Source organism: Bubalus kerabau, chromosome 12, assembly GCF_029407905.1.
Source record: "Bubalus kerabau isolate K-KA32 ecotype Philippines breed swamp buffalo chromosome 12, PCC_UOA_SB_1v2, whole genome shotgun sequence".
In the NCBI taxonomy this organism is placed as follows: domain Eukaryota; kingdom Metazoa; phylum Chordata; class Mammalia; order Artiodactyla; family Bovidae; genus Bubalus; species Bubalus kerabau.
This window is the reverse complement of record NC_073635.1, coordinates 12,019,164-12,033,130: the sequence shown is the minus strand read 5'-3', so window position 1 is coordinate 12,033,130 and position 13,967 is coordinate 12,019,164. Positions and strand designations below refer to the sequence as shown.

At 40.6% G+C, this 13,967-nt stretch overlaps 1 protein-coding gene and 1 pseudogene across 5 annotated transcripts in view; one reads left to right on the top strand and one right to left on the bottom strand.

The window, feature by feature from the left end:
- Nucleotides 1-13,967, top strand: part of ELF1 (E74 like ETS transcription factor 1) — a 117,036-nt gene that overhangs the window by 19,551 nt on the left and 83,518 nt on the right. The window lies entirely within an intron of this gene.
- LOC129624861 (uncharacterized) lies at nt 8,838-8,960 on the bottom strand (annotated as a pseudogene).

Genomic DNA, 13,967 nt, shown 5'->3' with positions numbered 1-13,967 from the left:
AGGGTGTGGCAACCTGCTCCAGTATTCTTGCTGGAGAATCCCACAGACGGAGGATCCTGGTGGGCTTTGGCTCATAGGGTCACAGAGTCAGACGTGACTAAAGTGACTCAGCATGCCTGCACTGGGTAGTATATAAATGCTTATATTTTCTTCTGCTCCTTTTTTAATTGAGATAATGTGGCATAGGCTCTTTTTAGAAAAATGATGATGAGTGGTTTGAAATTATTAGCTAATACTGTCTAATGAACACTCTTCCCCTCTGTGGGTTTTTCCCTCCAGACAAAACTGAATTTAATGTTTCTGTTAATGCTATTTTTATTATAACCTAAATTTATATATAAGTATCATATCTTTTTTAAAAATTTATTTTATTAAAGTATAGTTTATTTACAATGTTGTGTTAATTTCTGCTGTTCAGTAAAGTGACTTGGTAATACTCATACATACATTCTTTTTCATATTCTTTTCCATCATGGTTTATCCCAGGATATTGAATATAGCTTCCTATGCTATACAGTAGGACCTTGTGTATCTCTTCTGTATAGAACAGTTTGCATCAGATAGCTTTTTCAAAATATTGTATTCTATTTAATCTATTTATTACTACACTTAGCTACTTGAGATAATGTATTATCTGTATTAAGTACATGTCTTCTTGCTGTACCAGGGATTGAACCCAAAACCCCTGCATTGCAGGCAGATTCTTTACCACTGAGCCACCAGAGAAGCCATGTAAACAGTTTGTGAAGACTTTAATGATGACTTATTTTTGTGAAAACAGGAGCTATAGGAGGGTTTTGAAACAGGAGAGTAATATGATCTGGATGTATCTGTTTAAATGGATTACTTCTGACTGCTGCTTTGAGAGTAGATTGTAGAGAAAATGAGAAATAATCCATTTAAAAAGATACGTCAGGCCACTTGGACTACAGCGGTGCAGGTAGAGATGGCAGTGACCGTGCAGTTCAGTGGTGACAGGGTTCTAGGCTGAAAACTGAACTCATAGTATTTCCTCTCAGATTGGATGTGGGTCTATGACAGTCAAGAAAGAGCCAAGATTTTTGGTCTGAGCAGCTAGAAGTGTTAGTAGCCACCAAGAGGACTGGAGAAAACTGGGTACAGTACATTTTGGAGGGGTGGTCAGGAATTCAGGTTTCGATATGTTAAATTTGTCAGTCAGACGTTGGAAGGCGTTGTCAGCTTGGGTAGAACCGTCTGTGTGGTACAGGAAGGAGACCTGAAAATAGAAATTTGAGAACACTAAAATACTAGCATCATATATCCAAGAAATATTTCATAAAATGATACATCTGAAATACTCTTAAAATTTTCAAGTTCCATTTATCCCAGTGATGTGGGCTCAAGTGTGAAAGAGGAGTAGCAGGGCAATTTGCTGTAGCTAAAGTGTGTCCATTGTGCTGATATTAAATTATCAGTGCAAAAAGGCATCAACTGTTTGTCCGAATGGCGTTGTGAAACACGAATAAAGCCTGCAGTCTAAATATTTTATTTGAATATTCCTTTTACCGAAACGTTTACTAACTTATTTATAATTTGAGAAGTTTGTTGACAGGAGGCTGTGTAAGTAAAAGCCTGAAAGAAACAGAAGACCCAGAAGTCGAAAGAAAGGGCCACATTTGGCTAATTGGTCCAAATCTGTTGGGCGTCTCCTCCTTTGTTCTCTGTCTCTAATTTTATTTGTAAACTGTTAACATAATGAGGTATTCAGGTATAAGCACGGGGACTCATCTAGAAGTTGTTGTCTGTTAATAAACACAGAGCTTTGCTGCTATGGGCTTGTCCATTAAATGGGGCTGCCAGAGCCAGCTTAACCAACTTATTCACAGGAATTGGACTGTTCAGGAAAGGGAGAAAGGGGCCTTGCTTTTTGTGTCATTTCGACTTGCAGAAATGACCTGAAAATGGCGTGGATTGTGTGGAAGAGAAAAAGCAGATTTATCATTGAACCAGTGTTTACTTGGACCTTCAAATGTTTTCTTTCAACAAATATTTATTAAACACTGTTGTGAGTCAGGAATGCTATTTAGCTGAAATAAGTAACCAGTGAGACATGTAAATAAATGGTTAAAAACAAAAACAGTGTCTTCACCAGAAATTCCAGTAGAGTAGATGGGAGGAATTATAAAGGAAATCAATTCACCTTGAGGTCCCCCAAACCTAGAATGTTTTGTGTATTGTAACCTTGCATAAATTTCTGTATGAATGGGTAAGCAATGTGATTTGTTGATCTATTAGATCACTTACAAAATACTGTGGGAGCACAAGGAGGAAGTGAGCAGTTCTTCCTTCTAGTGGTGGAGGAGAGAAGGGTTTTGCAAGAGATTTCCTGGGTGGAGAAGGCCAGCAAATGTGAGGTGAGAAGACATGACATGATCTGAATTAATAATTCAGCAAAGCTGAATTATAGGGTGAACATTGGGAGGTGGCCTAGTCTCACATGAGGCTGTAATATGGTAGACCAAAGTCAAAATGCAGAAATGTCTTGTATTGGAATTTATTCTGTGGGTGTTGGTAGACCATTGAATTTTTAAATTTTTTTAAATAAGAATATTAAGAGGTAGAATTTATGAGAAATTCCTTAAGAAGGACTTCATTTCTACCCACCCCCCCCCCCCCACTGTGCCTTGCAGTCTGTGGGATCTTAGTTCCCTAACTAGGTATTGAACCTGGGTCCCAGTAAAAGCACCATGTCCTGACTGCTGGATCATTGGAGAATTTCTGGAAAGAACTCCATTCTTCAATTAGGAAATCAAATGTTGATAGAATTTTTAGTTATAAATGTATACCCTGAAGATGGGCACAACTAGTAAGTCATATAATTTATGGTAGAATCTATTTTCTCTCATTCAGAGAACATGTATGCTCTTAGTGTGGGTATGACCTACACTAGGTAATCAAACTTACGCTGAAGTAATCAAAATATGCAGGATGGCATTGATTTGTTTTTGAAAGAGAAATGTATTTTTGCTTTATGAAATTATTGCAAGCATTTTTCTTAAAGATTCGGTATTTAACTTATTTTGAAATGATTTTAGGCTTGTGGAAGAATAGCAGTAAAAGCACAGAGAGTTCCTGTGTATTTTCTATCCATCCCACACTACTGTTAACACCTTACAGAGTGACAATACAATGATCAAAATTTAAAAATTAGCATTGGTACAATGCCATTAATTAAATGTAGACCTCAGTGGGATTTTTAGTTTTTCCACTAATGTCCTTTTTCTGTCCTAAGATCCACCCAGGATGCACACATTGCATTTAGTTGTCATTGTCTCCTTTCAAATCTATGATGGCTCCTTGTCCTTTTTGACCGTGACACCTTGAAGAGTACTGGTCAGATATTTTGTAGACTGGCCCTCAATTTGATTTTGATATTTTCTAATGACTATGGACTGGAGTAATGAGTTTTTGGAGTACTCGAATTAAAAGTAATTTTTGTTTCATTTTTTAACTTAGGAAGTAAAATTGATATTTTTTGCTATACAATTCTGTGAACTTTAATGCAAGTGTAAATTTGTGTAGACACCGCCATAATCAGGTTACAGAACAGGTCCATCACCCTCAACTCCCTCACGCTCCGTTTCTACAGCCAGTCACCCTCCCCCAGTCCATCCCCTTCAGCCACTGATCTGTTCTCCAGCATTATAGTTTTGTTTCTTCAAAAATGTCATTATGAATGGAGTCTTATAGTATGTAACCTTCTGACACTGGCTGCTTCTTTCACTCCACATAATGCTTGTAAATGTCATCCAGGTTGTGTTTATCCACAGTTAATTTCATTTTATTGCTCAGTATGGATGTACTATTAGTATCTGTGTGTTCTCCTTTTTTTGATAGGTATTTGAGAACACATTATGTGTCCTGGCACCATAATAAGCAGTTTAAGTCATTTTTTTGTGGATTTACATGATTAGTTGCTAATGTTAGTTTCTTCCATATCTCTATTTTGACCAGCAGTGTAATTAAGAGAAATTGAAGTTCTTGTTTCTTTAACATATCCTAAAATGCCCCTACTTTTCTGTTTATATTTGGCTTTTCTTTTTATTAAAGAGAAAAAATAATAGCAAGGTAATCTTTTTCATGTTGCTGGGTTTTAATCTTCAGGGCTAAGCATTGTATGTGTGATTCAGGCCTATAGCAAAAAGTCAAACCAAATAAGTCGTTGGTCCACAAACAGTGATGAATTTATAGAGACCATTTATTTGTAAGAAAGCCATAATACTTTTTATTAATCTCTTTGTAAGTAGAACCTTTGTTTTATAGATAAATAATAAATATCAAATGAAAATAGACATAGTCTAAATCAGGCTAGTTAAAATAAGAGGCTTGACTTCTGTCATACTGTCTTAAATTTACTAATGGCAAAAGATAGTTGTCAGGGACTTCCTTGGTGGTCCAGTGGTTAAGAATCTGCCTTCCAATGATGGGACATGGGTTTGGTCCCTGGTGGGGAAACTAAGATCCTACGTACTGCAGGGCAACTAAGCCTGTGGGCTGCAACAAAGATCCTACACCTGAGGCCCAAATTTAATTAATTTTTTGAAAAGATAGTTGTCTTTTTTTAAGAGCATGGAGTTTTGGCATATTTTAAGATGAACTGTTTTGGACTTGTGTTAGAAGACTATTTACTTAAATATCCTACTACCATAAGATACAAAATGTTTCTAGAATGTTAGTATAGATTTGGCTTCCCTTGTGGCTCAGCTGGTAAAGAATCTGCCTGCAAAGCGGGAGATCTGGGTTCAATCCCTGGGTTGGGAAGATCCCCTGGAGAAGGGAAAGACTCTCCACTCCAGTATTCTGGCCAGAGAATTCCAGGGACTGTATAGTCCATGGGGTCTCAAAGAATCGGACACGACTGAGAGACTTTCACTTTTCTTTAAGAAAAAAAAAACAAAAAAACCTTTTATTAATAAAGTGTAATAAGTGAAATTGAATTTTTGGAGGACTTTATAAAGTTTCCAGGTTGTTCTGAATATCTGATAGTTTTGTGTATTACTTTCAGTCAGCTATGTAAAAATTTGATGAGGAAACTTCTCTTTTAAATGTAGCCTTAATGTGCTTTTTGTTTTCAGTTCCTCAAACACTGTTTAGAGGACTTGGAGAGGCTGTGGAACAATAAAATGTCAGAACTAAAATAGATCTTCAAAATTATCAGATCTCTAGATTCTCCCAGTATTTTACAAAAAAGGGAAACTGAAACCCCATGGCGGTGTGAAGTAACTTGCTGTTCACAGCCACAGTTGGTTGTAGAAGCTGTATGATACAGTTCCTGCCCTCAAGTGGATAACTGGTTTATAAATGGAGACACAGAGTTGTGCAAACTTAACTGCAATACAAAATGGAATGTTCTAGGCAATGGGAGAAGTACCGCTTTTCTTAAACAGCGGTCTCCTATCACCCCTAAAATCTTTTCTTGGCCTGTTCACATCAAAATTATTTTCTGTCTTGAGATTCTCACCTCTCATTCTCTGCTAAGCTGTCTCTCATCTGATACTGTGCTTGTTTGTTTGTTTTTTTTTAATCTCTATCACACCATGAAAATTCTTTCAAAATCAATAGTCGTGTCTGTGTTGCTAAATCACCTGTCGTTTTCCTCTCAGATCTCATCGGGTTTGATCTGTTGTCAGCCTCTGGCACAGTTTCTTCCTCCTGGAAATACCACTCCTCCAATGTCAGGGTAACACCACATTTGCCTTATTTTCCTGCTGTGTTGCTGTGTGCTCCTTTTCAGAAAGCCTTCTTTGCTAGTTCCACCTCATCTCCCCTACTTCTAAATAGTACAGTGTCCCAGAGCCTGTCATGTTACCTTTTATATCTGTACCTTTCATATCATATATGTAATGACTCCCAAATTTATATACCTAACCCAGATCTCTACCCCAGGCTCCAGGACTATATCATACAGCTCCTTGACAGTATACTTGTTTTGACATTTTTACTTGGATAGCTGATAAGCTTCTCAAACTCTGTGTGTTTCATAACTCCTGATCTCCTCCTACCCCACATCGTCGCCGTCTGTGTTCACCTTTCTGTGTTCAGTAACTCCTGATACTCTCTTACTCCAAACCTATCAGTTTTGGCAGCTGCAGTCTTCCAGTTGTCAAAAATTGAGTTTTGAAGCCTTCCCCCTCCTCTGCCCCCAACAACCCACTTTTGTCCATTAAAAAATCTTATTGGATATTCCTTAGAACATACCCATAATTTAATCATATCTTCCTCGTCTGCCTCCTCTAAGTCATTGTCATCTTTTCTGCTATTGCATAAGCTTCTCTTTCTTCCATCCCTGGTTGTTTGCAGTCTTTTTTCAACACAGCAGTCAAGTCTTATGACTCAGCTACTCAAAACTCTCCAGCTAAAGTCTAAACAGTGAGGCTCTCCCTTAGTTTCCAGTACTCTTCCTCCTCCTATTATCTCTCTTCCTTATTTTCTCTTCGTGAACCACACTGGCCTTCTTGGTTTCCTAAAACGTATCAGGCTAGCTCCCTGTTTGTCTTTGCATGGGCTTTTTTTCTGCCTGGAATGTTCTTCCTTAGGTGTGGCTAGAGGTCTCTACTTAGAAGTGATCTGGCAAAGGGAAACTTCCTCGCTAGCTGTGTAAACTGTCATATTCTTCTCATTGCTGTTTTATTTTTTTCTAATTTGTCCTTATCACTAACATACTATACACTTTATTTGTATCATTTCTTTATAATCGCCACACTGTGTATTTAGTTCATAACATTTGTCTCTTCCTAGCTAGAATGTAAGTACCGCATGAGTGGAAATAATTTAGCCCCTAGGTGTCTTTCTTCACTGCTGTATAAAAAGGGCCTGGAGCAGTGCCAGGCTCGTAGCAGGAGCTCAGTGAATATTTGCTAATGAATGAGTGCCTAAGAGTACCTCGCCTCTGTTACTAACTTGACATTGGTCAAGTCACTTCTTTCTGTAGCCCTGCTTTGTGTATGTGTGTGCTCAGTCATGTCCGACTCTTTGTGACCCCACAGACCTCCTTTCCCTATTTTTAAATGAGACTGGATTGTATTGGTATTACGGGTTTTCTTAACACACTGAAGACAAATGCAGTAGTAAGGTTCCTTGAAGACTTTTATAAGAATTCAGCTACTTAACAGGAAAGTTTGAAAACCACTGGACTGAAAAGAGGATCTCTCAAGTTCTCTTTCAGCCTCATGGTCAGTTCTTGTAATAATTGTAAGTGGAGCAACGCGGGGGAACCGTCATGCAGAGAAGGCATTTGAACTGAGACTGTGAAGGGTGGACGAGTAGGCAGAGATAAGGGAAAGGGTAGGAAGTAAGGCAGGTGCTTTCCAAGCTCAGAGAAGGCAAACGAACAGGAATGGAGCCATCCAAAATGTGTCAGAAAGCCTGGAGTGTGTGTGTGTGAGTGAAGGGGATGGGGAGGCCAGAGGGAGGGAAGGACAGAGAGAAAAAGAGCCCCACAAGAGACAGTGGGGAGGTGCAGAGAGGGGAAGACAGGGCCGGAAACAGGTGATTGAGGTCACAGTGTGAGAACTGTGAACACCGGGATAGGTGGTCCAGCTTTCTGCCTGCAGGGAATCAAAGTTGGTTTTTCAGCCATGAGTGATCATCACATCACTTGCAGAGTTGTTCTTTAGGAAGATTTCTCTGACAATAGTGAAAGGTGAATTGAAAGTAAACAGTTGGTGGTAGAGAAAGGGACAGGTAGGATGCTGCTGAGATGGTATTTTCCCGTGATGTTACTTTTACCTGAAGAGTAGCACAGGAGGAACTGGAGTTGCACTCTAATCTCAGATTGAAAAATAGAAGATTTCCCCTCCACAACATTTGGAGATTGCTGAGCAGTAAGGTGGCTGTCCTTCGGAGTGGCTGCCGGGTGAAGAGCACTGACTGCGTTGGGTCTAGGGCTGCAGAGCAGCAGAGCCATGGCTCTCAGAAGCCTGGGCTCCGCCCATACCGCTGATTCTGCTTCTGGGAGTAGGCATGCGTCTTCACAGACTAGGTAATCTGGAGGTGCATCCCTGGTTGCAGTCCACTGAGGTAGAAGACATATTATCTGTAATACTGAATTTTAGATTGTAAGAAATACAATTTCATATGATACGAAACTTGAGATTGCAGTTAGCCTGTTAGTTGGAAGCATCATAAAGAATATAATTGTAATAATAATGATAATAATTGTAATAACCAAGTCAAATCTTGGTTATTTTTGACAAGAAAGGAAAATCTAACACCCAAAGTAGTGCCTACAGTAGAATCTGGTAACATAGTTACATGAATTCAGCTGTATCGAATCATGGATCAAAGTAAGTGTCTACTGATGGATGAAGGGATAAGGTAGAAGTGGTGTGTGCGGTTGGGATAGTACTCATGTCTCTGCGTTTCTGCTATGTGTTGGACCTTGTCCTTTTCTTTTTTTGACAGAAAAGTAGGATTTATTCGTGGGCATGAGTAAGGAGGGGACAGCAGCAAGGTTCTCATGACTACAGGGCCCACCATTTGTCCAGAGGGCCTCGATTAGGGATGATTTGACTCCACAGCTGTCCAGGATGAGCCACGTTTCTGCCACCATGTCTTCAAATGCATCTACATTAAACTTAGTAAATCCCCAAATCCCGGAGATATGTGTCTTCTGGTGGCCAGGGAACTTGAACTTGGCCCAGCGGAGGGCCTCAATCATATGCTCTTTATTCTGCAGCTTAGTGAGGATGGACCTTATGACTTGACCAATGTGGACCTTAGCCACTGTGCCCTGGGGCTTTCCAAAGCACCACACGTATCCCAATCTGGAGCGTAGATTGGGAACACCATGCCAGGCATGAATGTCCACTGAAAAGTACTGTCTCCAGGGCCCCTTAGGGCAACCTGCACATGTGTACACACTGAGGCGGGGTCTGTGTGTGGCCACGGCACACTGGATCCCCATGGGGAACAAACATAGTCCACCTAATTGGCTGCAAATGGACCAAGCTGGTTTTAGAAAAGGCAGAGGAACAGGAGATCAAATTGCCAACATCCACTGGATCATGGAAAAAGCAAGAGAGTTCCAGAAAAACATCTATTTCTGCTTTATTGACTATGCCAAAGCCTTTGACTGTGTGGATCACAATAAACTGGAAAATTCTGAAAGAGATAGGAATACCAGAGCACCTGACCTGCCTCTTGAGAAACCTGTATGCAGGTCAGGAAGCAACAGTTAGAACTGGACATGGAACAACAGACTGGTTCCACATAGGAAAACAAGTACGTCAAGGCTGTATATTGTCACCCTGCTTATTTAACTTATATGCAGAGTACATCATGAGAAACGCTGGACTGGAAGAAACACAAGCTGGAATCGAGATTGCCGGGAGAAATATCAATAACCTCAGATATGCAGATGACACCACCCTTATGGCAGAAAGTAAAGAGGAACTAAAAAGCCTCTTGATGAAAGTGAAAGAGGAGAGTGAAAAAGTTGGTTTAAAGCTCAACATTCAGAAAATGAAGATCATGGCATCTGGTCCCATCACTTCATGGGAAATAGATGGGGAAACAGTGGAAACAGTGTCAGACTTTATTTTTTTGGGCTCCAAAATCACTGCAGATGGTGACTGCAGCCATGAAATTAAAAGACGCTTACTCCTTGGAAGGAAAGTTATGACCAACCTAGATAGCATATTAAAAAGCAGAGACATTACTTTGCCAACAAAGGTTCATCTAGTCAAGGCTATGGTTTTTCCTGTGGTCATGTATGGATGTGAGAGTTGGACTGTGAAGAAGACTGAGCACTGAAAAATTGATGCTTTTGAACTGTAGTGTTGGAGAAGACTCTTGAGAGTCCCTTGGACTGCAAGGAGATCCAACCAGTCCATTCTGAAGGAGATCAGCCCTGGGATTTCTTTGGAGGGAATGATGCTGAAGCTGAAACTCCAGTAGTTTGGCCACCTCATGCGAAGAGTTGACTCATTGGAAAAGACTCTGATGCTGGGAGGGATTGGTGGCAGGAGGAGAAGGGGACAACAGAGGATGAGATGGCTGGATGGCATCACTGACTTGATGGACGTGAATCTGAGTGAACTCTGGGAGTTGGTGATGGACAGGGAGGCCTGGTGTGCTGCGATTCATGGAGTCGCAAATTGTCGGACACAACTGAGCGACTGAACTGAACTGAACTGGACCCTGCATTGGTGGTAGGAATGTAGTAATGAGCAAAGCCAGATGCAGTTGTGGTCCTTTTGCCTTCACCGTGCCTGTGAAAACACACAGACACTTGACCAGGAGAACATTCTTGTGGATGAGTCCTGGTAATCTGCAGAAATGGGGAGGGGGCCTTGGTTTAGCAAATCTAGTGATAGACAATAGAGAATTAACTACGTTTTACATTTAAGCTCACAGTTGGGAATACTCTGGGAGTTGGTGATGGACAGGGAGGCCTGGCGTGCTGCGATTCATGGGGTTGCAAAGGGTCGGACACGACTGAGCAACTGAACTGAACTGAACGACTGAACTGAACTGAACGCATTGCTCAGAACCTAGCATTACCCTTTGAGAGGTGTTAGCATCAACAAAACTAATGCTATCCCCCTGAAAGATTTGTCTAACACTGAATCTCAGTCTTTAAATTTTTATTTTTGTATAAAAATAGTAGAGAAGAGTGATTTTAGTCATTTGTCATTTTAATGGTTTGATCTTTTATTTTTCCATCTCTGAATGGAAGCACGTTAGCTGCTCGCCCAGAAAGATTCACAGCATACCTTTTTTTTTAAAGCCCAGGTTTCCTAGATATAAAACTTAAGACTGTTCTGTATTTTTATATACTCAAAGTTCTCAAATTTGAGGTCAAGGAGAAGAGGTAAAAATAAAAAGAAGAAGAGATTGCTTGCTTACACAGTAAATTCTTTTCATGAGTTCCATCTTAAAGAAATAAAGAGTGTCTTAACTTTAGTTGGCATTTAATACATTCATTCAGTTGAAATCTTTCTCAGCTAATAGTTCAAATATCAATGTTGGCAATTCCCCCAGGTGTGATAACTCTATATTAAGATATATACTGACTTTGATATATATATCTAATTTTAGAAATAAACATACGCACAGTATATACAGGTACATTGTATTTCCATCACAAATCTGAGATGCCACATTTTATTTATATAGAAATTTAGAGATCTAAAATTTGTCTTCCTGAAGTATTTGATACTGGTTGCTTCTACTGTGAAGCATAGGGATAGCAGCTCATATTTATGAAGTGTATACTAAGCACCTGCTACTGTATTAATCACTTTAGTACCCATGAACTGGATTTCTTTTTAAAGTCCGGTTTATTGATGTGTAATTTATACAGTTTGCCCTACTTAGTTATGTAGTTCTGTGATTTTTGACAGGTACAGGTCTTATCACCAATACCACAAACAACCTACGAGATATTTCCATCACCCCAAACAGTTCCCTTGTTCTTCTTTGTAGTCAACTCACTCTCCTCATTCCCAGCCCCTGGAAACCACTGATAGGATTTCTTCTGTCTGTATTGCCTTTTTGAGAATGTCATATAAATGGAATCATACAGTATGCATTTTGAGTTTGGTCTGTTTAATTTAGCCATTCTGAAGGAGATCAGCCCTGGGATTTCTTTGGAAGGAATGATGCTAAAGCTGAAACTCCAGTACTTTGGCCACCTCATGCGAAGAGTTGACTCATTGGAAAAGACTCTGATGCTGGGAGGGATTGGGGGCAGGAGGAGAAGGGGATAACAGAGGATGAGATGCCTGGATGGCATCACCGACTGGATGGATGTGAGTCTGGGTGAACTCCAGGAGTTGGTGATGGACAGGGAGGCCTGGTGTGCTGCGATTCCTGGGGTCTCGAAGAGTCGGACACGGCTGAGCGACTGAACTGAACTGATGCTTTTAGATTCGTCTGTATTGTATCATCATCAGGTGTAGAAGTTCATGCCTTTTTATTGCTGATGGCATTCCATTGTATGGATATGTTATTGTTTAGTTGCTCGGTCGTGTCTGACTCTTTGTGACCCCGTGGACTATAGCCTGCCAGGCTTCTCTGTCCATGGAAATTTCCAGGCTAGGATTTCCTAGAAATTTCCTCCTTCAGGGAATCCTCCTGATTTGGATTGAACCCATGTCTACTGCACTTTATTGCTGAGCCACCACGGAAGCTCTTGTATGGATATACCACATGTTTATTTGTTCACCAGTTGGACATTTGCATCTCCAGTATTTGTTGATAGTATTTATGTAGAAGCTTATATATATATATATTTCTCTTGGGTAAATATCTAGGAGTGGGACAGCAGGATTGTATGATAAGTATATGTTTAACTGTATAAGAAATTGCTAAAGTGAAAGTGGAAGTCTCTCAGTCGTGTCCGACTCTTTGCGACCCCAAAGACTTTACAGTCTGTGGACTTCTCCAGGCCAGAATACTGGAGTGGGTAGCCTTTCTCTTCTCCAGGGGATCTTCCCAATCCAGGGATTGAACCCAGGTCTCCCACATTACAGGCACATTCTTTACCAGCTGAGCCACAAGGGAAGCCCTAAATTAGAAATTGCTTAACTGTTTTCACGATGATGTGATCACTGACCTACAGCCAGACATCCTGGAATGTGAAGTCAAGTGGGCCTTAGAAAGCATCACTACAAACAAAGCTACTGGAGGTGATGGAATTCCAGTTGAGCTATTTCAAATCCTGAAAGATGATGCTGTGAAAGTGCTGCACTCAATATACCAGCAAATTTGGAAAACTCAGAAGTGGCCACAGGACTGGAAAAGGTCAGTTTTCATTCCAATCCCAAAGACAGGCAATGGCGAAGAATGCTCAAACTACCGCACAACTGCACTCATCTCACATGCTAGTAAAGTAATGCTCAAAACTCTCCAAGCCAGGCTTCAGCAATACATGAGCTGTGAACTTCCAGATGTTCAAGCTGGTTTTAGAAAAGGCAGAGGAACCAGAGATCAAATTGCCAACATCTGCTGGATCATCGAAAAAGCAAGAGAGTTTCAGAAAAACATCTATTTCTGCTTTATTGACTATGCCAAAGCCTTTGACTGTGTGGATCACAATAAACTGTGGGAAATTCTGAAAGAGATGGGAATACCAGACCACCTGACCTGCCTCTTGAGAAATCTGGATGCAGGTCAGGAAGCAACAGTTAGAACTGGACAAGGAACAACAGACTGGTTCCAAATAGGAAAAGGAGTACAAGGCTGTATATTATCATCCTGCTTATTTAACTTATATGCAGAGTACATCATGAGAAACGCTGGACTGGAAGAAACACAAGCTGGAATCGAGATTGCCGGGAGAAATATCAATAACCTCAGATATGCAGATGACACCACCCTTATAGCAGAAAGTGAAGAGGAACTAAAAAGCCTCTTGATGAAAGTGAAAGGGGAGAGTGAAAAAGTTGGCTTAAAGCTCAACATTCAGAAAATGAAGATCATGGCATCCAGTCCCATACTTCATGGGAAATAGATGGGGAAACAGTGTCAGACTTTATTTTTTTGGGCTCCAAAATCACTGCAGATGGTGACTGCAGCCATGAAATTAAAAGACGCTTATTCCTTGGAAGGAAAGTTTTGACCAACCTAGATAGCATATTCAAAAGCAGAGACATTACTTTGCCAACAAAGGTTCATCTAGTCAAGGCTATGGTTTTTCCTGTGGTCATGTATGGATGTGAGAGTTGGACTGTGAAGAAGGCTGAGCGCCGAAGAATTGATGCTTTTGAACTGTGGTGTTGGAGAAGACTCTTGAGAGTCCCTTGGACTGCAAGGAGATCCAACCAGTCCATTCTGAAGGAGATCAGCCCTGGGATTTCTTTGGAGGGAATGATACTGAAGCTGAAACTCCAGTACTTTGGCCACCTGATACGAGGAGTTGACTCATTGCAAAAGACTCTGATGCTGGGAAGGATTGGTGGCAGGAGGAGAAGGGGACGACAGAGGATGAGACGGCTGGATGG